The sequence below is a fragment of the Typopeltis vanoorti genome, chromosome 11, assembly GCF_054136105.1.
Source record: "Typopeltis vanoorti isolate ZY-2024b chromosome 11, IOZ_Tvanoo_1.0, whole genome shotgun sequence".
Classification (NCBI taxonomy): Eukaryota; Metazoa; Arthropoda; class Arachnida; order Uropygi; family Thelyphonidae; genus Typopeltis; species Typopeltis vanoorti.
Window position 1 is genome coordinate 118,190,222 of NC_143559.1, and position 26,125 is coordinate 118,216,346.

The following is a 26,125-nucleotide window of genomic DNA, read 5'->3' on the forward strand; positions in this document are numbered from 1 at the left end:
AGTGCAGGTAAGGCTTCAACTACACAATAAGCGGTTATTCTTTTTTTTTCTCTATTTTTTTTAAGATACTTCACACTGATAGTCACGGAAAAACAGCTAATGAGACAATATTCGAGAAGGTATATAGAGAATTTATAAGACTAGGTGAACTACTTGACATCAGTTGGCCGGGAAAAGTGAAGCTTTACGACACGCTTCCCCCGAAAAGTGTCACAGACGTTGTCGCAGAAGATCAGTTAGAATCGGTGCCTTCTACTCCTTCAGACTTTCTAGAAGTGTGAGCACGCAAAAAGCGAAGAACAACAGAAAAACCGCACAATGACAACGAAATGGAACAGGATGCTCAGGATTCGGATGCCGCTATTTCTCCCAAAGAAAAGGTGCTTCCGATCATCCTTAGAGAAAAGCAGAAATGGGCAGCTTTAAGATCCACAATGCCCAATCTGCACATTGGCTTCATTAAAGCCAAAAACATTGATGAAGGCATAAAGATCCAGCTAGCAACAGTGACAGACTATAGAAGGTTGACCAAAAAACTGGACGATAGAGGTATCCAGTATCATACCTCTGTGCTTAGCTCGGAAAAAAAATTAAAAGTGGTCCTTCGTGGTGTCTGTGAAGACATTAACACAGCAGAAATAGCTGCTGACCTTAATTCCCAGGATCTGCCTCCAGTCAAGGTCAGCAGAATGTACAAAGCAGACAAGACTCCCGTGACATTAGTCCTAGTAGAGATTCATAAAATTTACAAAAATATGTACAACTTAAGAACAGTCTATGGACTCATCGTCACACCAGAACCACTCCGAAAAAGATCATCTTCTGGGCAGTGCCACAGGTACCAGAAGTTTGGTCATGCCCAGAATCTATGTAGAGCGCAATACAGATGTTTGAAATGTCGGGACAGCCACCGAACCAATACTGCACAAAGCTGAGGGCACCTTGGCCAAATTTGCCAACTGCGGTGGCCCTCATCCTGAGAACTACAAAGGATGTACTCAGCACCAAAAGAATAGACGGATGGAGGCAGTCAATCAGCCCTCCTCCTACAGTATAAGAACACCAGAGGCCCAGGCATCAAACCGGAGACTCAGCGGCCACAGCCGGAGACCTCCAATAATAGAGACACCCAAAAGCAAACAAGAAGTTATGCCGATGTGACTGAACAAAATCAACCAATAGCACCTAAAAATCTAACAGCTGTTATTACGGCCTCACTAGCAAACAAGCTACAAAATTTCAGCCTATCAAACCCAATTACAACCTCCACTAAAATATTTCTTCGTGAAACAGGTCATCCTCACAGCTCTCATAAATGAATAGTAACAAACTCATTCCAGCATCTCTTCATATCGTTGCTTGGAATGCAAATGGCCTCAAAAACTAAATTCTGGAATTCCTAGATTTCACATATAGGTGTCAACCAGATGTTATGTTAATCAGTTAAACTCATTTAAGACACTCAGACAATTCTACAATAAGGGGTTATCGCCTATACAGAAATGATAGATTACTCTACAGAGGCGGCGGCACTGCCATCTTCATTAAAAATTACATTAAGCACCACTCTGTGAGCAACCTTTCAGCCACTAACCTTGAGATCACAGGCGTGGAAGTGGTCACCAGCTCCGCTGGCAGATTGAAAATCTACTCAGCTTACAACCCTCCCCAAAAATCTCTCCTACACTCTGACTTAAATGCCATCTTATGCGTCAGAGAGCCGACCATCGTAGCCGGGGATCTGAACCCCAAACACCCTGTGTGGAATTTCTAAGCCACCATCAAGAATCGTTGCATCCTTTCCAATTACTTAGGATCAAGCAACGCTGTTATGGCAGGACCCCCCGAACAAACTCATCTCAGTACTTTTGACACTGCTGGCATCCTGGATATAGCTATCCTGTAGGATATCAAACTTCAGTACAGCATTATATCTATGGATGAACTATCATCCGATCAAAACCCAATTCTAATACAGCTGGGAAAACAAAAATATCTGTCTCCTCCTTCTCACTCCTACATAGCATGGGAAAAACTGTCAACAGCACTCAAGGATTATATTGGACCTGTTCCTCACATACGCACAAAAGAAGAAGTAGAGACTGCAGTTACAAATCTCACACAGCAAGTTAATTCTGCTATAAGGACAGCTACCTATTACAAATCTGTCCGCAAGCCAGATCGTTTGCCTGAAGATATCATGAACTTGATCAGAAAACACAAAATAAAACAAATCTAAACAGATTAAATGGGGCAGTAAGAAATGTACTCAAAGCTCATAGAGACCAAGAATGGGAAGAAACGTTAGCCTCCATTTCTCCTTCTGGGGACTACTGAAAAATATCAGAAACAAAGACAAATCCCTGCCCCTAATATTCTCTGACCAGGGCCTTGCTCACACAGATGTAGACAAAGCAGAAATTATAGCATAAAATTTGGAGGAGCTATGCAGGTCTTCGTATGAAAACCTTGACTTTGACCACATATATAAGATTTACAGCAAGGTCAGACACACTCAAACTTCCTGACACCAGCACTGACCATATTGCACCAACATCACCTGCTGAGATATATAACATTATTAAAAAATTAAAGAGCAGAAAAGCTCCTGGGTCAGACGGCATTACTAATCAGGTGATCAAACTTCTGCCCCAAAAAGCAGTAGTGCACCTGACCATAATTATAAATGCAATCCTAATTCTTCACTATTTTCCTTCCACCTGGAAACTGGCCGATGTAATTCCTATACATAAGTCAGGCAAGGATCCTCACCTGCCTCAAAATTATCATCCAATCAGTCTAATCTCCAGCCTAGGCAAGATTGTGGATAAGGTCATCCTCGCACGTCTTCAAGCCTCAATAAATGAACTAGATATCCTTTCTAAAGAGCAGTTCGGCTTTCGGCAATACCACAGTACTTTCACCAAATCCACAGAATTGTGTAATACATTACTACCAGCTACATACTGGCGTCAATACACCAGAGATGTTTTCCTTGACATATCGAAAGCATTTGACAAAATATGGCACTTTGGATTGCTACATAAATTTATCTCAGCTGGTATCTCAATGAAATTGACACATTTAGTTGGTTCATATCTGCAAAACAGGACCATGCCAGTCAAGAATGGCGGCATTACCTCATCTCAGCGACCCATCTTGGCCGGAGCCACAGGGATCAATACTCGCTCCATTGCTGTTCTCTGTATTCATGTCTGATATCCCACACAACCCAATGTCATCCATCATGGCTCTGTACGCAAATGACACAGCATTATTAGTCAGATCTCTCCGACCACATCTCGTTACTAGAAAACCATCTAAAATTAGAAATATGGGTCTCCAAATGGAGACTGCAAGTAAATCTCCTAAAAAGTTCAGCTATCCTCTTCACAAAAGGTCGATATCTCCTGTGGTGTCATCTTATTATTCAACACCAATATTCCCTGGCAGACGGAAACAAATTTCTTAGGTGTCATCCTCGACAAAAAAATTAACTTCTAACCAACACATCAAGGCTGCATGTACAAAGGCATCTAAAGCCATCACTCAGATCTTCCCCCTAATAAACAGAAGCAGCAAGCTAAACATCAGAATCAAACTGCTTTTATACCAGCTGACGATTCGTCCTATAGTTACTTATTTTTTTCCAACCTGGAGCCACACCTCCACTACAAATATTATCAAATTGCAACGGGTTCACAACAAATGCTTGAGAATGATCCTAAAAGCCCCACGGTTCGTCAGAAATCATCAACTTCACCGAGATACAAATATTCCTTATAGCTTCTCCTTCCTACAAACTTTAGCTGCAAAGTTCTTCCTAAAGACGTCCACTCATCCCAATGATCTAGTTCAGCAAGCTGTAGCCTATGAGCTTACGGATACATTCAAACACAAAAGACCAAAAGTCATTTTAACTTCCTTCAGTGATGTATAATCTCCATGCCCATTATGGGCGGGCAAACTGCTCAAAATATTTTCCCTCACTGTGACCGTAACAGAAAACGGGGAATATGAAAAGCTTTTCACTTCACCCCTTAAGTTATAAATGTCAATTGTCTAAGGGAATAAAAGGCGTTAGCTATTTTTTTTTTCTTTCAAAATAACGAAATAAAATTACGAATATCTGAAACCGTAGCAATAAGAGTCAACAACAATAAAGCAATGAATACTTATCCATCGCTCCTACGTATTCTCAGAAAATTGGCTGTTACGCAATATTAAAATTAAACGAACTCCCAACCAATAACAAAGTAGGTAGAAGATCAATGTAGTCTGCTTATGCGCACTCCTCCGCTTGTTTTATTTTTTTAGTAACAAATCAGGCTGTAATATTCTGGGGACGACATTGTGATCTACTGTCTTTTTTTTTTTTAAGTGGTGGAATGGATCTTTGGTGATAAGTTTGATATAATATACTATAATCTTTGGGAGAGAAGGCTATTTTCATTTCCTTTTATAATTTTATAAAATTAGTGCCAGAATGATGCCAATAAATTCAAATTTCTAAGTGTATTTTGATTACTTCCAGATGAGCTCAAATGAACCTTAATTGCTATCATAAATTCAAATAAATGTAAGAGAAAGGAAAGGAAGAAGAGCGAGTCTTTAATATTAGTGTCTAGAAGACAAACAAATCTTGAAATTCCAGGATGGGTAAAACAAAAGTGCATATCATCATCATCATGCGTATCAAGGATTTAGGCCTAGCATGGCCTGTTCCGGCCTTAGAAGTCATCGTTAAATCGTACTGGGATATGTTTATATTTATATATACTGACTATAACCGAGACTAGAATAACAATTAAATTTATTCAAAACGCAACATGTTTCATCGGATTGTCCGACTTCTTCAGGCGTGGGAACATAGACAGCAAGTAAACACTATAAGAAACATCGTATCACTATAAAACGACTATTACAAAATCAGTTAGCTTTGAACTGTAACTACAGTCCGTGTTGAAGTTCTATTGTTAAGTAGCTGCGTGCGTCGGATTTCACGTGTGTGCCAATATCGGATAGCAGAGCTGAAAGAGTCCGGTAGATTATAGCTGAGGTTATTATTTATGTGATGAGGGTCCATAACAATTTCCTTAGACTCGACTATGCGTCGCTCCACCTCATCACGGCATATATGAAGGTTTGAGGTTGTTGTCCAGTTTATCTCATGTTGACGGCCTTCATCATTTGTGTTTACTGAAAACAGTACATGGCTTGTCAGGGCACTTGCTCTAGTTCTTTTGTAGGCACTGTCTCTCTGGTGTTTTTCTAGACGTAGGAGGATGGATTTTTCAGTTTGGCCATAGTATTGCTTCCCGCAGTCACACTTGATTTTGTACACTCTTGGGAATTGTAGATGGTTGTGGTCTTGTTTGTATTAGCTTAAAATCCATCTTAGTTTAGGAAGTGTAGAGAAACAGGTTTTATGTTAAACTTTCTTAAAATTCTTCTTAGTTTCGTGGAGAGCGAGCTGATATATGATAAGGAGATATAACCTTTTGGATTGTCTTGTGTTTCTGAGTTGTTTTGATGGCGGTGGTATAGATGCTTATTAGTAGTTTTCGACGCGTAGCCATTACTTGTGAAGGTTCTTTGCAGATGTTGTAGTTCATTTTCTAGATCTTCATCATCTGACAGTATAGATCTAGCACGATGTGCTAGGGTTGAGATGATACCCACTTTCTGTGCAGGATAGTGATGTGAGGACGCATGCAGGTATCTATCTGTGTGTGTAGATTTTCTAAAGATTGATATTTTAATAGAATCAGATGACTTAGTAAGTCTTACGTCCAGGAAGGGAAGAGATCCATTTTCTTCAACCTCCATTGTTAATTTGATATCTTGGTGGAAGTTGTTTAAATGATTTTAAAAAGACTGAAGGTTATCGGTGCCATGGTTCCAGATAAGAAATATGTCATCTACAAATCTTAGCCAAATTTTTGGTTTAAGAGTAGCTGAGGAGATTGCCTTTTGTACGAAATCTTCAAAAAAGATGTTAGCTAATATAGGAGACAGGGGGCTTCCCATTGCCAATCTTTTATTTTGTTTGTTTCTTCTCATATTGAAAGTAGCCGGAGTGAACGCAATGTGATAGCATGGAAAACATCTTTTTTGAAATTTTGTTCTTTAAAATATCGAGAACCTTTCATTCTTTAGACTTCAGATATCATGGTGAGCTTTGACGTGGTGGCTCTCTTTACAAACGTACCAATTCAAGAGGTTCTATAACAATTATAAGGAAATTGTTATGGACCCTCATCACATAAATAATAACCTCAGCTATAATCTACCAGACTCTTTCAGCTCTGCTATCCGATATTGGCACACGCGTGAAATCAGACGCACGCAGCTACTTAACAATAGAACTTCAACACGGACTGTAGCTACAGTTCAAAGCTAACATATATATATATATATATATATATATATATATAGTTTTATTTCATTTTATTTAGTGTACTTAATGTTTTGTTTCGCTTGTAATTGTTTACTTATTTAGCGTTTATTTATTTTTGATTTTGAATAATTCACGATTACGTCAGTTTATATATATATATATATAATAAAAATCCGAGAATTATAACAAATTGAGATTTATTGGAAAACGAAACATGTTTCGTCGGGATTGACTTCATCAGGCGTTAAGAACATAATAGAAAGCTATTAAAAGACACTGAAAAAAAAAAAATATATATATATACACACACACACACACAGTATAAGCAACAGGGTAGATTGTAATATATCTCAACTCAACAATAATTGTATAGCGCTAGTGTCGCCGTAGCACGTGGCGCTAAATTTGAGCTGTGCTGAAGAAAGTGAGTTTTTAATCGGTGAATAGTCCTTTTTTTTTTTTACGTTTTTGAGCGCTAAATTGTTTCTCTGGAATACGAGTGTACTACAGTGGTTGTTTTTGTTTTTTGAAGTTAGTGCTGTCGCGATATTGTGTATTTTGTTTACCGAGAAGACGGGGGGGGGGGGATGCATAACGGTGGAAGACAAGACGAACCTAAGTTTTAATTACTGTATTTAGTTTTATTTCATTTTATTTAGTGTACTTAATGTTTTGTTTCGCTTGTAATTGTTTACATATTTAGCGTTTATTTATTTTTGATTTTGAATAATTAACGATTACGCCAGCAGTCCCTCGGCAGTAACGAATGATGATGGATTCAGCTGCAGTCGCAAATGGCGTGTCGCCAAGTCCTATGCCATTTAGGCAGTCTATTATAAGCAATATTACTGTTATTATTACGGGCGACTCCAGGGAGTCCTTAGATTCATCGAGGGAGGCCCTAAACATCATGTCCACACAACTATACGGCATTCTCACAGTATCTATCATACCTTACCTTGAACTCACTCACCGTCATAGCACCCACAACAGACTCTGGCAGCTTATTCCACTCATTTACCACTCTAAAAGTAAAGAATCCTGCTCTAACACCCCTGCTAACCACACCCTTGCCCAGCTTCCATAGGTGTCCCCTAGTTCTCCCACCACCAGGCCTGATCTCAAAAATATCCTTTGAAAAAATATAATAACGGAGTTTGTGGCATCTAGTATTTGCAGCATGTATGTGTTTCGGGAATTGGATGTCTGGCTTGTGAGAGAGGATGGGGTGCATGTGTGTTTAAAGTGCAGGCAGTGGGAGGAAATAAATGCAGCAGATATCTCAATAACGACCTTGTTGCTCCAGGAACGGGAAATGAATACATGAAGACGAGTAGTGATAGGAGAGAATGAAGAAAAATGTGAATGAGAAAATAATAGTTGATGGTGTAGAAGGTGTGAGTGACTGTGAAAGTTTAGATGGTTTTGTTTGGGAGAGTGAATTTCGATTTAGAGTGACTGACCTGCAGAGGGAGATAGAGGAGCTGAAATGTCTTGGGAGAAGTATGAAAGATGAGATTAGAAAAATGGAAGAGATAAATGCAAGGCAAATCGAAGTAGGGGAGAGAGAGGGTTTTGGGAATGATAGGAGAGGAGAGAAATTTTTGAATGATAAAAGAAGAGAGAATGGAATTAGATATGGAAATGGAGAGAATGGAAACAGGAGAGATGGAATGAGAGTGCTAGAGGAGGAGAGAATGGAAACAGTAGGAGAGATGGAATGAGAGAGAGGTGTGACAGTGCTATAAGAGGAGAGAATGGAATGAGAGAGAGGTATGGGAGTGCTAGAAGAGGAGAAAATGGAAACAGTAGGAGAGAGGGGTATGGGAATGCTAGAAGAGAGAATGGAAACAGTAGGAAAGATAGAATGAGAGAGAGAAGTATGGGAGCGCTAGAGAAGGAGAGAATGGAAACAGTAGGAGAGACTGAATGAGAGATGGGTATGGCAGTGCTAGAAGGGGAGAGAGGTATGAGAATGAAAGAAGAGGAGAAAACGGAAACAATAGGTGAGAGGGAATGGTAAGAGGTATAATGTATGGGGACTCAATGATCCGTAGTGTTCAAGATAGGATGCGTGAGGAGTGTTTGCCAGGAGGAATGATAGAAAGGGTGGCTTTGGCAATTAAGAGAGGTAAAAGGGTGAATGAGATGATTGTGATGGTGGGAACAAATGACTTGAGTGGTGGTGTAAATAGGGCAGCGAGAGATATGAGATTCTTGCTTGAGGTGGTAAGAAAGAAGACACAGAGAGGAAAGATAGTATGTGTATTGCCTAGGTATGATAATGACAAACTGAGCAGAAGAGCAGTAATATTGAATGAAATAATAGATAGAATGTGTGATAAGAGAGGACTGGAATATTGTGGATGCTGGAGTGCATTTGAGGACAGAGAGGAATTGTATGCAAGTGACCACTTACATTTGAATGAGGAAGGATGTAGGCATCTGGAGAGATTGCTGTTCTGAAAAAGTCAGTGTGTCTCAGGGAGGATGGTAGCAGGGGTGGCCTCTTGTGGGAATCGGTACTTGGAAGAAGGGGGACGACATCAGGTAACACTGAGCTCAGTGGAGTCTAGAGGGGATAATGCTGGGTATAGAAACAATGGCATTTATATGCTATATACTAATGCCAGGAGTATCTGGAATAAGGGAGAGGAATTAGCACAGATAGCATCAGCCTGCCCAAAAATTATTGGGATCGCTGAGACGTGGTTGACAGAAGAGGATATAATAACAGGAATAGAAGTCGCTGGGTACAGCATTTTTCGGCAGGATAGGAAGGGAAGCATGGTGGTGGAGTACTGCTTATGATAAGTGACGACCTATGTCCTCTAAGAGTGGAGACTTTGGAAGGCAGTGACACTAATGATTTTGAAAGCATCTGGTGTGAGGTAGAGGTGGACAATACTGGATATTTATTGGGAGTACAGAAGGGGGGACCAGGAAATGTTTAGACAGTTGAGTTTGGCAAGTGCAAGAAGAATGATTGTTATGGGAGATTTTAATGGGGAGAGGAAGATGCATGTAGCAATAAGGGAATGGAATTTCTAGAATTCTTGAGGGTCAAATGTCTTAGGCAACATGTAATAGAGGGAAGAAGAGGTTCAAGAGTTTTGGATTTGGTTATACCATCAGAAGAGTTGATAATAAGTGAGATAACATCTCTCCCACCAGTTGGAGAGAGTGACGATATGGTTTTGACTTGGAAAATGAATAGACATGCAGGAGTCTCAAAGAGACGGGAACGTATATGGAATTATAAGGTAGGTGATTATAATAGTCTAAGACATCAACTTGGGGAAGTTTCATGAAGGGAGGAATTGGAAGGCCGGTATATCATTAGAGTGTAGGAAATTATGAAAGAATATTTGTTAGCAGCAATGGTAAGTTGTATACCATGAGTGAACAGGAGGACACAATTTGGAGTAAAGTGGATGACAAACAATATTAAACAGGAAATTGCATGTGAAAAAGAGGCTGTGGAAGAGATACAGAGAGAACGGAAAAGAGAAGATGCATGAAGAGTATAAGACACAGGCCATAAGAGTGACTAGTATGGTAAGTAAGACGAAACTGGAATATAAGAGGAGATTAGCCCTAAGATCCAAAGAAAATCCTAGGGAATTTTTTAGATATGTGGCCAGTAGGAGGAGAAATGACTGTGGAAGAATGATATTGTGGGATAAAAATGGGAATAGAGTGACTGATGCAGAGGACATGGTAAAATTGTTCAATGACCACTTTATTGGAGTATTTCATCCTGGAGAAGTCGGTTTTAATGCTAAAGGAATAGGGCAGGTTCAAGGTTGAGAGGTACAGGAGGAGAGTGTGTTTCAAATACTGAGTACTCTGGATGTCAGTAAAGCTGTGGACTGGATGGTATTTCACCATGAGTTTTGAGAGATCTGACTAGGGAACTGACAGCACCTTTGACCTCGCTTTTCAATGAAAGTCTGGCTACTGGAAAGGTGCCCATGGAATGGAGGAAGGTAAGATAGTGCCATTGCATAAGGGCAGTAGCAGACTAGAAGTGTTTAATTATAGGCCAGTTTGTGTGTCATCAGTAGTTAGTAAGATCTTGGGAAAGTAGTGAAGGACTGTATACAACATCGGGCTGATGAGGATAATGTTATCTGTGAGAGTCAACATGGATTTGTGAAGGGGCGCTCTTGTTTTTGCAATATGCTAGCCTTTTATGATAAAGTTACAAGAGCATTAGATGAGGGAAAGGCATATACTGCCATTTTCTTAGACTTAGCGAAGGCATTTGACAGGATGCCACATGATAAGCTGATATTTAAGTTGCAGCACATGGGTTTGGATGTCAGATTGGTCAATTGGATTCAGGATTGGCTGTCCGATAGGTATCACAGAGTTGTGTATGGTAGGGCAGTTTCAAGGAAGCAAAGGGTTACAAGTGGGGTCCCACAGGGTTCAGTGCTGGGACCTATATTGTTTAACCTTTATATCAATGACATTGTCAGTGGATTGCAGGGGATATTCAGTTCTTTGCAGATGATGCAAAGCTGGGAAGGATTATTAGTAATAGTGCAGATGCGGCAGCCCTTAAAGAGGATTTGAATAAGCTAGATAGATGGGCAAATGAATGGGAGTGTCGTTTTAATGCAGCAAAATGTAAGGTCTTGAGGTTTGGGAAACATCGAAGGGACACTGCATACTCTATGGGAGGAGTTATACTGGAGGAAGTAGGGGAGACAAGAGATCTGGGATTAATGATTGAGAGAAACCTGAAATTTAGGGGACATATTGCAAAGGTAGTGAAGGTAACACAGAGGATTGCTGCAATAATGAGAAGGACACTGACCTGCAGAGATAAAACAGTTATCATTCCGTTGTATAAGACCCTGATCAGACCACACTTGGACTATTGTTCTCAGATTTGGTCCCCAGGATTTGAAGGGGATAAATTAACTTTGGAAAGGGTACAATGGCAGATAACAAAGATAGTTTCAGGACTGTACAATGATAGTTATGAGAATCCGCTGAGGGAATGTGGACTGTAGGGTTTGGTGGATAGAAGGAGGAGAGGTGATACGATTGAGACTTTTAAACTGTCGAGAGGTGGTTACAGAGTTGACACTGGGGAGTTCTTTCGTTTGGTTGAACAGCATGAAGGAGTGATGACAAGAGGCCATCCCTGGAAGTTACGAAAGGAAACTGTGAACAAGAGTGTGAGGAGTGGTTTCTTTGCATGGAGGGTGGTTGAACCATGGAATGCATTGGCTGATGAAGTGGTGAGAGCGAGAACGGTCAATGAATTCATGGAGTGGTATGTTAGACTTTGTGTTTCTTAGGGGGGGGACGACCTCCTCTCGATGAGTCTTGATAGACTTTGTGTCTCTTAGAAATGACCTTACACGATGAGTCTTTTGACTCTATGGAGGCCTGAATAATAATAATAAACAGTGGCTATTTTCAAAAAAAAAAAAAAGAAAGAAAGAAAAGGGCAAGTGAAATAAAACAAAGTATCAAGACAGAATACATGTGTATAATGTAGCGCAAAATGTATGAAGCAGAGTAATTATTTATTTCTTTTATAGTTTCTGACACCTTCAGAATAATTTGCCTTATTAGAAATCAATAAATGAAGTTCATCCCTAATATCCTCGTTTTTAATGTGATGTTGCCATTGATGTCATCTCTTCATGCCTCTAATCTTTCTCAGGACTCTCATATCTGCGGTTTGTAGACTTTGGTCGAGTGTTTTACTTCTGACCCAGCTCTCAGATCCATAAATTAAAACTAATTTGAACACTGTCTTGTATACAGCTAATTTAATATTCTGATTAATTTCTCTCTTATTCCATATTCTCTTATTCCATATAACAAGGTGATGGCTGAACTGGATAAGGGAAATGGGTTTACGGTGATACTGCTGGACCTGGCAAAGGCATTTGACAGGATACCACATGGAATTCTAATCCGTAAACTACAACATATGGGAATGGATATAGGGTTGGTGAGATGGATAGCTGGGTAGTTGATGGAGAGATATCAAAGAGTAGTTTATTCAGGAGTAGAGTCCAAAAGACGGCCTGTGACTAGTGGTGTGCCACAGGGTTCTGTTCTTGGACCACTACTGTTTAATCTGTTCATTAACGATATAGGGAAGGGTCTAAGTGGGACAGTTCATTTGTTCGCTGATGATGCAAAGTTGGGTAGGGCGATAGTGAATGCAGAAGATGTCAAAGTCTCGCAAGATGACTTAGATAGATTGGAGTTCTGGACTAAGGAGAATGGATGTCATTTTAATGTGACAAAATGTAAGGTTATGCATTTCGGAGTGAAAAGATTAACAGCAGTATACCACATTGGTGGAACTGTACTCCAAGAGATTGATGAGGCCAGGGACTTGGGAGTGTTGGTGGATAGGGAGATGAAGTTTAGGGGGCACATTGCAAAAGTAGCTAAATCAGCTCATCAACTAACTTGGTTGTTGAAAAATACCTTGACGAGCAGAGACAAGCAAGTTATTGTACCCTCTGTACCGAGCCCTGATAAGACCTCATCTCGACTACTGTGCCCAGATTTGGTCACCTCGGTTCCTTCTTGATGGGGAGGAGGCGGAGAGGATCCAGAGGCGAGTGACTAAGATGATAGCAGGTCTATGGAATGAACCATATGAGAACAGGTTGAAGATTTGTGGGTTGCAGAAACTAGTTGATAGGCGGAAGAGTGGAGATATGATTGAGACATTCAAATTGCTAAAAGGATTCTATAGAATTAATTCAGATGATATTTTTGAGATCAGGACTGGTGGTGGGAGAACTAGGGGACACCCATGAAAGCTGGGCAAGTGTGTGGTTAGCAGGGGTGTTAGAGCTGGGTTCTTTACTTTTAGAGTGGTAAATGAGTGGAATAAGCTGCCAGAGTCTGTTTTGGGTGCTATGACAGTGAGCGAGTTCAAGGCAAGGTATGATAGATACTGTGAGAATGTTGAACAGTTGTGTGAACATGATGTTTAGGGCCTCCCTCGATGAGTCTAAGGACTCCAGGAGTAGCCCGTAGTAATAATAATAATAATAATATGAATTTATTCAGTTGACTTCTTACCATACCAGCTTTGTTGATTCTGTTGTCTATTTCCATATCTAATTTACCATCTTAAACAAAAATCGTCCCAAATAGCTAAAATGTTTTACTTGTTCCACAGGTTCTCTGTTCACAACACAGATGACAATTTCACCTATTCTGCCTATTTTTATTTTCTTTGTCTTTTTATTGCTGACCTTCATACCACATCTATTACAACAGTCATTCAATTTAGTCAGGGAATCTTGCAGACTTATAGCAGTTTTACTTAGAAGTATAACGTCGTCCGCATGAAGCAAAGAGCTGACATTAATATCTCCAATTTTGATATCATGTTTAGTATCACTTTCATCCATAATGTTATCCATATAAATAATGAATAACAGAGGGGATAATATACATCCTTGTCTCACACCAGATTTAACATTAAACCATCATCCTGTACTTCCTTCAATACTAACTGCTGACTTACAAATCAAATAAAGACTTGATATAATGCCTCATTGACACCGTGTTGAATAGCTTCTCTCTTGGCACCTTGTCATATGCCTTTTCCAGATCTACAAAACTCAAATAGACATCTTTGTTATATTCCCATGATTTCTCAACTATTTGTTTGTAAAGTACAGATCTTTCACTGACAGCTTCTATTTGGCCTGAATCTAGCTTGTTCTTCACCAAGCTTTTCTTCCACAATTCTTCTCAACCGTTTCTCATACTTCAGCATTTCTGGTCGAATATCATCTGCTCGTCCTACCTTTCCACATTTCAAGCCTTTGATGGATTTTTGTACTTCAAGTATGGATATGTATTTCTGACTGTATTCCTGTTGAGTGTTTTTTACCACTGTGTTATCACTGCTAGTTTCATTTAGCAATATTTCAAAGTTATTACTCCATACTTCATGTCTCTTTTATGATCTCTAACTCCTTTTACAGCACTCTTTCCTCCATTTCTAAGCTTCTTCAACAACCTCCAGAATAATTTGCTACCCATCTTGATATTTATTTTCTATGTTCTTGCAAATGTCCTCCCATGACTTTTGCTTAGCTAGTTTTACACAGTGTTTAGCTTTCTTACATTTGTCTCTGTATTCTTTAAGAGCACAAGCTGACTTAGGGTGCCAAGTTGTAGTGTCTATTCTCAGACAATTTGAGAATAGATACTACACATTGCATGCGACGTATGACTGAGCATCTGCTGTGATCACCAATCCATGAAACCCGTGATCTCCTCTGTACATGCTCGTTCAAATGAAGTAGAGCTCAGTCCCCCCAAGCACTACCTCATTCGCCTTGTGTTCACAGCAGCCATGATTCCCAAGAGACAGGGCTGCGCCAACCCACGGGTACACTGTGCCCGGGCAGCATTTTATGTAGGTAATATCTAATTTGGATTATACAATGCAGTATTAGGAGTAGACTATAAAAATTTACACCTGGGTGGCCAATACCTTACCTATCCTTGTTGCTCCCTGCAGAGCATAGGGTCCCAACCATTGACTTCCATCTGACTCTATTCAATGCCTCTTTTATGATTTCTTTCCAGGCACATCCCAGCCATCTTGCCTCTGTTTCTAGTTCTCTTCTCTATGTTATCCTAGGTCTACCACTTTTACTCTTGCCTTGGGGTTTCCATTCTGCTACAATTTCTTGCTATTTCTTTATCTGGGTTCCTGACTGTGTGACCTATTCAGTTCCATTTTCTTTTAGTGATTTCATTTCTGATGCTGGTTTGATCTGTTCTCTCCCAAAGTTCTATGTTTGTTATTTTATTTGACCAGTATATTCCTAGTAACGTTCTCAAACATTTGTTTATGTAGACCTGTATTTTATTTATGTTTTCCTTTGTTAGTGACCATGTCTCATCTCCGTATAGTAAAACTGGTTTAACATTAGTGTTGAAGAGCCTTATTTTGGTTTTTAATTTTATTTCTTTGGACCCTCAAATTTCTGGATTCTATTTGATGGCCTGTTTGGTTCCTCCTTGTGTGCTGAACACTGATTCCATGTAGAACAAAGTTATCTACCTCTGCCAGTGTTTTCACTAGTATTTCAAAGACTAATTCTTGTTTGGGGTTTATATTCATTACTTTAGTCTTGTTATGAATTATTTTCAATCCACATTTATTTGTTTCCTGGTTTAAATTATCTATTTTCTTTTGGAGGTGTTGATGATTTTGTGCCAAAAGGCATATATTGTCTGCAAAATACAGGTCACTGATTTTATTTGACCCTCCCCATTTAATGCCAATTCTTTCTTGAGATGATTTCTTCATCACCAAATCAATAACAATCAGAAAGATGGTCGAGGAGAGTATACATCATTATCTTATTCCTGTGTTTGTTGCAAATGGTTTTGATATAAGTTTCACTAAGGAAATACCTTGAGTAGACATATTACTATTATAATAATGGAATTAACTCACCTAAATTATTCTTTATTTGTAGAATTTTCACCTGAGTATCACAGGCATCATATTCTGTACAGATACAAAGGCTAATTAAACAATAACTTCTATATTCACAAAGTGCAACCTAAGTGGCTAAGGTTAAATTTCCTAAATTTATTTAAAAAAAAAAAAAAAACACTAAATATCTGTGTGGCCTTTAGACCTGTCAGAAAAATCTCTACATTCCTAATGTCTCCAAAGGACAAGCTCCCACATCTCAGCTATCCAGGTGTCTACCAGATTCCCTGCTCTTGTGGGTTATCATATTTCGGACAAACAGGAAGATCTGTACTGAGCCGGTTAGAAGAACACAAGTCATATATCCAGTACCTTGAACCTGAACAGTCTCGACTTGCAGAACATGCCATGAACACCAGACATAGAGTTAAGTGGAACAGGACAAAAGTCATTCACAAAAGTCTGTTTCTAACGGAACGGTTATACAAAGAAACATGTGAAACATTACTTCACTCCTCTAACCTAAACTGATCCGATGGTCTACGTCTTTCCCCCTTGTGGGAGATAGGAAAGATTTGCTGCTTTATAGAGTACTAAGTTATAATTGTATACACACACACATATATATATATATATAATTATATTAAAAAAATGTTTTTTAATAAATTTAGGAAATTTAACCTTAGCTACTTAGGTGGCGCTTTGTGAATATAACAGTTATTGTTTAATTAGCCTTGCTACCTGTACTGATGATGCCTGTGATACTCAGGCAAAAATTCTATGAATAAAGAATAATTTACGTGAGTTAATTCTGTTATTATAATAGCTAGTAATGGGTCTGATAGTTTGCCATTATTTATTATTTGGATTTTGTATTTTTCATGAGTTTTCTTTGTTATATTTATGATTTTCTGAGGAATCCCATAGTGCTTCATTAACATCCATATTGTCTTTCTGTCTATGCTATTAAATGCATGTTCCAAGTCGATGAATTCCAAATATACGCTACTCTGCTACTTTATTGACTGTTCCACAATTATTCTTAATGTTATTATCTGGGGTCAATACAAGATCTGTTTGGCCTGAACCCAGCCTGTTCTTTCCTCAGTTTAGTTTCAATTTCTTGCTTCATTCTTTCTAGCAATATTCTAGTAAATTCTTTACTTACAACATTGAGAGGTGAAATTCCTCTCCAATTTTCACAAAGTGTTATATTTCCCTTTTTTGGCAGTTTCACCAGGAGTGTTGTATTCCAGTCATCTGGCCATTCTTCCTTTTCCCATATTTGATTAAATTGTGGGTGTAGCATTTCAACAGTACTGTTTATATCTGCCTTAAATAGTTCAGCCTGTATATTGTCATCCCAGCTGCTTTATTACTTTGCAGAAGTGTATTCCATAAAGCTTTCCTTTCTTCACATAATTTGATGGTTTCTTCAGAGATCCATTGTTTGTGATTCCTGCTCTGCCTTCCCAAACTTCTTTGGTGGTACTATTAAATATATTCTTTATGTTTTCCCAATTCTCTTCAGTGTCTATATCCTTATGTTGTACTACAAGGCTTCCATATTTATTCCTTAATGTTACTTTAAGGAATATATTCGAGGAATATATTTTTCTTTTGTATCCTTGTTTTTCAGTTTGGATATATTGTATTTACTTCTTTGGTTCTTGCCTTTTAAATATTTTTCTTAGTTTCATTTTTATTTTTGCAATCAAGAAGCGGTCTTTTAATTCATCTACACCTCTCCAAACTCTTACATACATCAGAGAGGTTCTCCAAGGTCTGTTTATTAAAATATGGTCTATTTGGTTTTTGGATTTCTTATCAGGTGATATCCAAGTCTGTTTATGGATTTGTCTTTATGTTTAAATAAGGTTCCTCCTATGATCATATCATTGAAAGTGCAAACATCTATTAGGATTCCCCATTTTCGTTACAGTTTCCTAAATCTTCTTTTCCCATTATCTGTCCATATCTCACGTTACTATCTCCTACTTTTGCATTCGTGTCACCTATAATTAAAAGCATATCTTTACTTTTTACTTTATCTACTTCTTTTTGCAGCATGTCATAGAAGTCTTCTTTCTTGTCTGTTTTTGCATTGTTTGTTGGTCCATATATGTTTATTATAGTCACATTTCTGTATTTAGTTTTAAATCTAGCTTTGATTCTTTCAGAAACCAGTTTCCATTCAATTAGTGCTCTTCTGGCATCTGTTGTTAGCCTGAAAGCTACACCTTTGGGGCCATCTTCATTCTGGTATCCAGAATATAAAATTTATTTGTTTCTTGTTAGTTGGATTTCTCCACTACCGTTCCATCTTGTCTCATTTAGACCTAGCATTTCTATTTTGTATCTGTCCATTTCTCTGGTTAGTAAGTTAGCTTTTCTACTTTCATACAAAGTCCTAATATTCCAGCATCCAGTTTTGGTATAGGTTTTGGGCTAAAGAGTTTTTTTCTTGGAAATTTCTGCCTGTCAGCTTCCCCAATGGGGCTTTCACTGGTTTTCTTCATTTTCCCCATTACCGCTCCCTCTTGGTTTTGTGTCGGTTTTCCAACAGTGGTTGAGGTTTCTGTAGCAATCTGTTTTTTCCATATTATGGTTTTAGCCACAAGTACAACCCTCCTCCTTTCTCATTTGGGCTGGAGACCTGCAATGGCAGAGTTATTCCCACCTTGTATGACTGCTAATTCATAAGTTGCATAGACATAGAAGACACGACACAACATAAAAAAAAATAATTAATTTTAATTAGTAGATTTTTGGAAAATCTATTGTTTTCTAGTGTTTTTTCTCTTTTTAGGAGGGTCTGAGGTCCACTGCCCTCCCCTGGGTGCACCACTGATCTGTGTTAATACTGTTGAACAAATAACAAGCCATTAATATAACACCAACAATACTAAACTTAACATGGTTTGTCGTCAATTTTGAATTAGTATTATCTGTTGCACACATAGTGGCAATAACAAACCAGTTACTGTAATTATTTTAGTTCCATTAATAATACCATAAGATGTGACCTTAAATGATACAGCATGTACAGTATATGGAACCAAAAGGGACAAAAGTAAGTAGCGTATAAGAATCCATCAATGATGTTTGAAAACAGTCATATCAGACTAGAGTGTGTTCAGGTTAATGTAAGTTATAGGGCCAAAAAGTGGTGGGAAAAAAGATAACATGAAAGAAATGAAGGATGAAAATAGCAGAAGAGTCTTTCACAGGGAAAAATGCCAGCCTGAGCAAATGGAAATGTTTCTGATAAGAAGCTCATTAGACAAGAGAAAGTAAGAACTTTTTTTGTTAGTGTGAAGGGAGAAAGGAGATGATTTTTATGGTTGGGGATACATCCAATGAGAGTGCTTAAATAGTGTTTTCTAGAGTGAAGTGTAAAGATGTAAGAGGTATTTTTAGAATAAAACATGGGGAAAGAAATTGTTTTGACAGGTGCAAAACATTTGAAAGGTGACAATTATGAAGAGAAAAGAGACTGACTGATTTTCCCTTTCAGTCACTGCTGACTGTAGATGTCTTTGTAGGCATTGCCCACAAAGTATTCTTGGTGAGATTTTTACAGGGTAGTTCACCAATGCATCTCTCCCCCCCCCCCATTTTGTCCAGGATCAGGACCATCATACGACTGTAATCCATGTGTGTTCACAGGGCCGTTTGCCTTCTCTGCTAGGCAAAAACCCTAGTTTACAGGTGAAAAAATTCCCTACTTCCATATGAGATCGACTACAAAACTTCAACAAATAAAAAAAAATGATTATATAGAAATACAATGGAATAGTGTACAAACCATATTAATGAGGGTAAAAGCAGAATATCTTGGAATAAAAACATACCATAATATACATAAGATACAACAACAAAAAGTTAGCAGTTCTTATATGGAACTTACAAGGTTTTTCTCAGAAAATTTCGGGTTCTTCATGTCTACAAGCAAACCAGTCAGAACATGGTCACTTTACAGACACTAATACACTGGCTTTTATTTCTTTGTCCATAACTCCAAATAGTCCTATATTTAATATAAAAGACAAAGTCAATCAACTGATTTTTCATATAAAATGTTACTATAAGCTGTTGTAATTTAGAAATCATATTTCTTATTTAAAATAAAAATTGTCTGTCAAGTTGTTTTTATATAATACTGTACGTATATGTTAACTTCGCTCCTGTTGGACACGTTTCAATGAAATTTAGTGTAGGATCTCTATTAAATTTCTTAATGCACTTTAGCTTCGAACCTCATGATACTTTCGTATTGTTTCCAAACTCAGGTTTTTCTGTTCGTTTTTCTCTTAGTAATAACAATCATCAGTACTTATATTAGCTTTAGTAATCATGATTTTAGATAAGGTGGCTAGCCTTTGTCTAAGTGTGTGTGAGTGTGAGCTCTTCTGGTTGTAGGATAAAAAACCAGAGTTTCCAGCAGCAATTTTATGGCCTAGACAGGATTTAAAGCCAAATCTCTTCAACCAATGAGCTGTGTCGAAACCGAGTTAGCTATGCAGGTGCTTTGTTTCTCTTTATAGATATGGATTAATAATTTTGTTGCTTTGCTGTTGGACATTACTTTAAAAAATAAAAACAGAACTTCGCTTTAATACCCTGAAGGAGTAAACCAGACCTTATCAGTTGAGAAATACAAGCATATATTATTGTTTATATAATTTAAAAAAAAAACGATTTCTGAACATAACAGTACTTTTTCTATGTGATCTGAGTCTAACATAACGCGATTTATATAACGCAGCATTTCTGTGGAACCTAACATCTGCGTTATAGGAGGGATTACCTGTATATATTAGATATTGAAGGGAAAAAAAAGCAATTATTTTGCAAGTTCAGAATAATAATAATTATAATTATTATTGTTGTCATATAATAATATGACAATATTGTCATATTATTATATGACATTTTATTATATTGTCATATTATTGTGACAATATTGTTATATAACAATATTGCCAATGACTCATCGAAAGAGGACATAACTCTAAAACTTTGTCTCCACCAACTAGAGTAGTTCGCCCCCCCCCCCAACTCTCGCCCTAAGACATTGATTTACGAAAGGTCAAATTACAAAACTTATAGTCTCTACAAACTATGAAACGCTATTCGGCTTTGAAATAATGTTGGATCTAATATCCTCTTGTTTATATAATTTTGCATGACCGGAAAGATGCCTTTTGACACTTTATTTTAATAAATCGACAGTTCGGCTGATCCCAGAGAAAGTCCAACACTGGGCAACTCATAGCAAAGGTGGGTAAAGCTACGCGGCTCTGCCTGACGTTGCTAAGATTCCATTCACATTCAGATAACTTTATTAGAGTATGTTTTTATAATTGTTCTATATTATTATTAGTTATTGTTATTAATCTCTTAGTGTGTCTAATTTATAAATTAAACTTTATCATAGGTACTGTATTTTATACTCACCTCAACGATTAGCCTTAGGTGCACCCTGTCGCGATGTGTGAACTAAACTGAGAAGTGTTGAGCTTGTCATATAGGTATTAAAAAAAAAGCAGAAACTTAGAACCACAGTTAGATGTTTAAAGAGTTTTTGCCGACCCCTTGTTCATGTACAAAAACCAATCAACTTGTTGAAAATAGCAGGTTTTCGAAGTATCAATAGGCACAATAAGAATTCTGTTATGAGCTTGTAGTAATATGTTGATTTAATATATCGGAAATATATTCAAATAATAAATTAAAATTATAAATAAACACTGGAAGTTTTATATGTTATATGAAATAAATGAAATTTTAAATATATATGGAAGATTTTTAAAGTTTTCTAGTATTATATAAAACACCTTAATAAATCGTACATAAATGAAACTTAAAATGTAAAAATTTTGGTTTGAAGTTGTTTTGATTATGGAATGGTGAAAAAATGGCGGCCCGTGTGTTAGTGTTTTGTGTAGTGTATTATTGATGATGAAATTAAAGAGTCAGCTGAGTCATTGTGTTGTTAATTAGTGGCGATAGTTTTGAATGATAAATGATATATACAGAGGTAAGTGTTCTTCATTTTCTAAGGTTTTTTAAGGTGAAATATTTGCTACCGTTGCTGGTAGATCGATTTGATCTACGGGATATATATACATAGAGTAACATTTTATTGCTGGTAGACACCTAAGAGTGTCTACGGGATCTGCTAGTGGACCCTCAAAAGTTCACAGGATTGTCTTTGCCTGCTCGGGGCACCTGAGGGACCTCTACTCTTTCTCCATCTGTGTCTCAACACATTTTTATTTCTTGAAATGACAAAACTTCTAAATGAGACCCAATTCGAAGAAGTCTACAGGGAATTCCTCAGACTGGGAAAGCTACTGAGTGATAACTGGCCGGGAAAGGTTAAACTGTATGACACGTTTCCCCCCGAATGTGTCTCAGACGCTGTCGCTGAAGATCATTTAGAGTCGATGCCTTCTACTCCTTCAGACGTTGCAGAAGTGCGTGCTCACAAAGTCGTCGCTGAAGATCATTTAGAGTCGATGCCTTCTACACCTTCAGACTTTGTAGAAGTGCGTGCTCGCAAAAAGCGAAGAACAACAGAAGAACCGCACAATGACAACGAAATGGAACAGGATTCTCAGGGTTCGGACGCCGCTACCTCCAAAGAAAAGGTGCCTCCGGTCATCCTTAGAGAAAAACAAAAGTGGGCAGCTTTACGATCCACAATGTCCAATCTGCATATTGGCTTCATTAAGGCCAAAAACATGGATGAAGGCATAAAGATTCAGCCAGCAACAGTGACAGACTACAGAAGGTTGACCAAGGGACTGGACAACAGAGGCATCCAGTATCATACCTTTGCGCTCAGTTCTGAAAAAAATTTAAAAGTAGTCCTTCGTGGTGTCTGTGAAGACATTGACACAGCAGAAATCGCTGCTGACCTAAATTCTCAGGATCTGCCACCAGTCAAAGTGAGCAGAATGTACAAAGCAGACAAAACTCCCATGCCATTAGTCCTTGTTGAGATTCACAAAATATATAAGGATATCTACAACTTAAAAACAGTCTGTGGTCTCATCGTCACACCGGAACCACTCCGTAAAAGATCATCTTCTGGGCAGTGCCACAGGTGCCAAAAGTTTGGCCATGCCCAGAATCTATGCCGAGCAGAATATAGATGTTTAAAATGTGGAGACAGCCACCCAACCAATACCTGCACTAAGCCAAGGACCACCTCGGCCAAATGTGCCAACTGCAGTGGCCCTCATCCGGCGAACTACAAAGGATGTACTCAACACCCAAAGAACAGACGGATGGAGGCAATCAATCAGCCCTCCTCCTACAGTACAAGAACACCAGCGGCCCAGACATCAAAACCGGAGACTCATCGACCACAGTCGGAGACCTCCAACCAAAAGCAAACAAGAAGTTATGCCGATGTGACCCGTACAACTAGGCCAATTCCAGAACAAAATCAACCAAGAGCACCTAAAAACCTAACAGCTATTATCACGGCCTCACTAGCAAACATGCTACAAAATTTTAGCCTATCAAACCCTACTGAAACCTCCACTAAAAGATTTCTTCGTGAAACACAGGTCATCCTCACAGCTCTCATAAATGAATAGTAACAAACTCATTCCAGCATCTCTTCAAATAGTTGCTTGGAACGCAAATGGCCTCAAAAACAAAATCCTGGAACTCCGTGCCTTCACATCTAGGTATCAGCCAGATGTTATTCTAATCAGCGAAACTCATCTAAGACCCTCAGACAACCCTACAATAAGGAGCTATCACCTATACAGAAATGACAGACTACTCTATAGAGGTGGTGGCACTTCCATCTTCATTAAAAACTACATTAAGCACCACTCTGTGAGCATTCCTTCAACCACTAACCTTGAGATCACAGGAGTGGAAGTAGTCACCAGCTCCACTGGCAAACTGAAAATCTACTCAGCTTACAACCCTCCCCAAAAATCTCTACTTCACTCTGATCTAAATGCCATCTTAGGCATCAGAGGGCCCACCATTATTGCCGGGGATCTGAATTCCAAGCACCCTGCCTGGAATTGTTCAACCACAAACAAGAATGGTTGCATCCTTTTCAATTACTTAGGATCAAGCAACGCTGTTGTGGCAGGCCCCACCGAACCAACTCATCTCAGTATGTTCGGCACTGCTGATATCCTGGATATAGCTATCCTGCAGGATATTAAACTTCAGTACAGTATCATTTCTATGGATGAACTATCATCCGATCACAATCCAATACTGCTGCAGCTGGGAAATCATGAATTCCTGTGTCCTCCTTCTCACTCCTACATTGTATGGGAAAGACTGTCAGCCGCACTCAAGGATCATATTGGACCTGTTCCTCACATACGCACAAAAGAAGAAGTAGAAACTGCAGTTACAAATCTCACACAACAAATTAATTCTGCTATAAAGGTAGCTTCCTCCTACAAATCTGCCCGCAAGCCAGATCGTTTGCCTGAAGACATCATGAACTTAATCAGAGATAAAAACAGAGCTCGAAAGAGATTCCGTAACACGTGTGCACCACAAGACAAAACAAATCTAAACAGACTAAATGGGGCAGTAAGAGATGCACTGAAAGCTCACAGAGACTATGTATGGGATGAAAAGTTATCCTCCATTTCACCTAGTGATCACTCCATCTGGGGACTACTGAAAAATACCAAAAACAAAGGCAGATCCCTTCCCCCAATATTAACTGATCAGGGCCATGCTCACACAGATGTGGACAAAGCAGAGGTTATAGCGCACAGCGTGAAAGAGCAATGCAGGCCTTCGTATGGAAACCTTGACTTTGACCACATACATAAGATTCACAGCAAGGTCAGACACTCACTCAAACTTCCTATCACCAGCACTGACCATATTGCATCAACATCACCTGCTGAGATATATGACATTATTAAAAATTTAAAGAACAAAAAAGCTCCTGGACCAGACGGCATTACTAATCGTGTGATTAAACTTCTGCCCCGGAGGGCAGTAGTGAACCTGACCAGTATAATAAATGCAATTTTAAGATTTCACTATTTTCCTTCCACCTGGAAACTGGCTGACGTAATTCCCATACATAAGCCAGGCAAAGACTCACACCTACCCCAAAATTATCGTCCAATCAGTCTCATCTCAAATCTGGGTAAGGTTGCAGAGAAGGTCATCCTCTCTCGACTTCAAACCTCAATAAATGACCTAAACATCCTTCCAAAAGAACAGTTTGGTTTTAGGCAACACCATAGTACTACCCAGCAAATCCACAGAATTGTTGAATACATCACAACCAGCTACAACTGGCGCCAGTGCACAGGCGCTGTTTTCCTAGACTTATCCAAAGCATTTGACAAAATCTGGCATTTTGGACTCCTGCACAAGCTTATCTCAGTCGGCATCTCACCTAAAATGGTTCATTTAATCCACTCATATCTTCAAAATAGATCAATGCAAGTAAAAATCAACGGTTCTACATCCTCCCAGCGCCACATCTTTGCTGGAGTGCCGCAGGGATCTCTGCTGGCTCCATTGCTGTTCTCTGTATACATGTCAGATATCCCACACAATCCAATGACTTCCATTTTGGCCCTATATGCAGACGATACGGCAATACTAACCAGATCTCTCAGACCTCTTTTCATTACCAGAAAGCTTCAAGAAAACATTCTAAAGCTGGAGGGTTGGTTCTCTAAATGGAGATTGGAAGTCAACCCCCAGAAAAGCTCAGCCGTTCTTTTCTCAAAAAGGCCAATGTCTCCTGTAGGAGATTTGTTACTATTCAATATTAAAATTCCCTGGCAGTCAGAAACAAATTACCTGGGTGTAATTCTCGACAAAAAGCTATCTTTCAATCAACACACCAAGTCTGCATGCACAAAGGCATCTAAAGCCATAGCACAGATCTATCCGCTGATTAATAGAAATAGCAAGCTCAGCAACAGAATCAAATTGCAGCTATATCAGTTGACGATTCGTCCTATAATCACCTATGCCTCTCCGGCCTGGAGCCACACCTCTAATGCTAACATCATCAAAATACAGCGAGTGCAGAACAAGTGCCTGAGAATGATTTTGAATGCCCCGTGGTATGTTAGAAACATTCAACTCCACAGAGACACAAATATTCCCTATATCTTCTCTTTTCTACGATCCTTAGCCACCAAGTTTTTCTTAAAGACGTCCACACATCCCAACGATTTGGTTCAACAAGCTACAGCATACGATCCAACGGACATATTCAAATACAGAAG

The 26,125-nt window shown here is 38.7% G+C and overlaps 1 long non-coding RNA gene across 2 annotated transcripts in view; it reads right to left on the reverse strand.

The window, feature by feature from the left end:
* The window catches only part of LOC150101988 (uncharacterized), a 144,610-nt gene extending 123,239 nt beyond the window's left edge, over positions 1-21,371 (reverse strand). Inside the window, exons 1-2 of one of the 2 annotated variants that reach the window (XR_016549010.1) lie at positions 21,324-21,371; positions 19,774-19,893 (exon numbers count right to left, since the gene is read on the reverse strand). This is a non-coding gene — a long non-coding RNA (uncharacterized LOC150101988). Of the gene's footprint in view, positions 1-19,773; positions 20,341-21,323 lie in introns of those variants that run through there. The other variant, XR_016549009.1, reaches the window with a different exon arrangement.
* Positions 21,372-26,125: the final 4,754 nt, after the last annotated feature.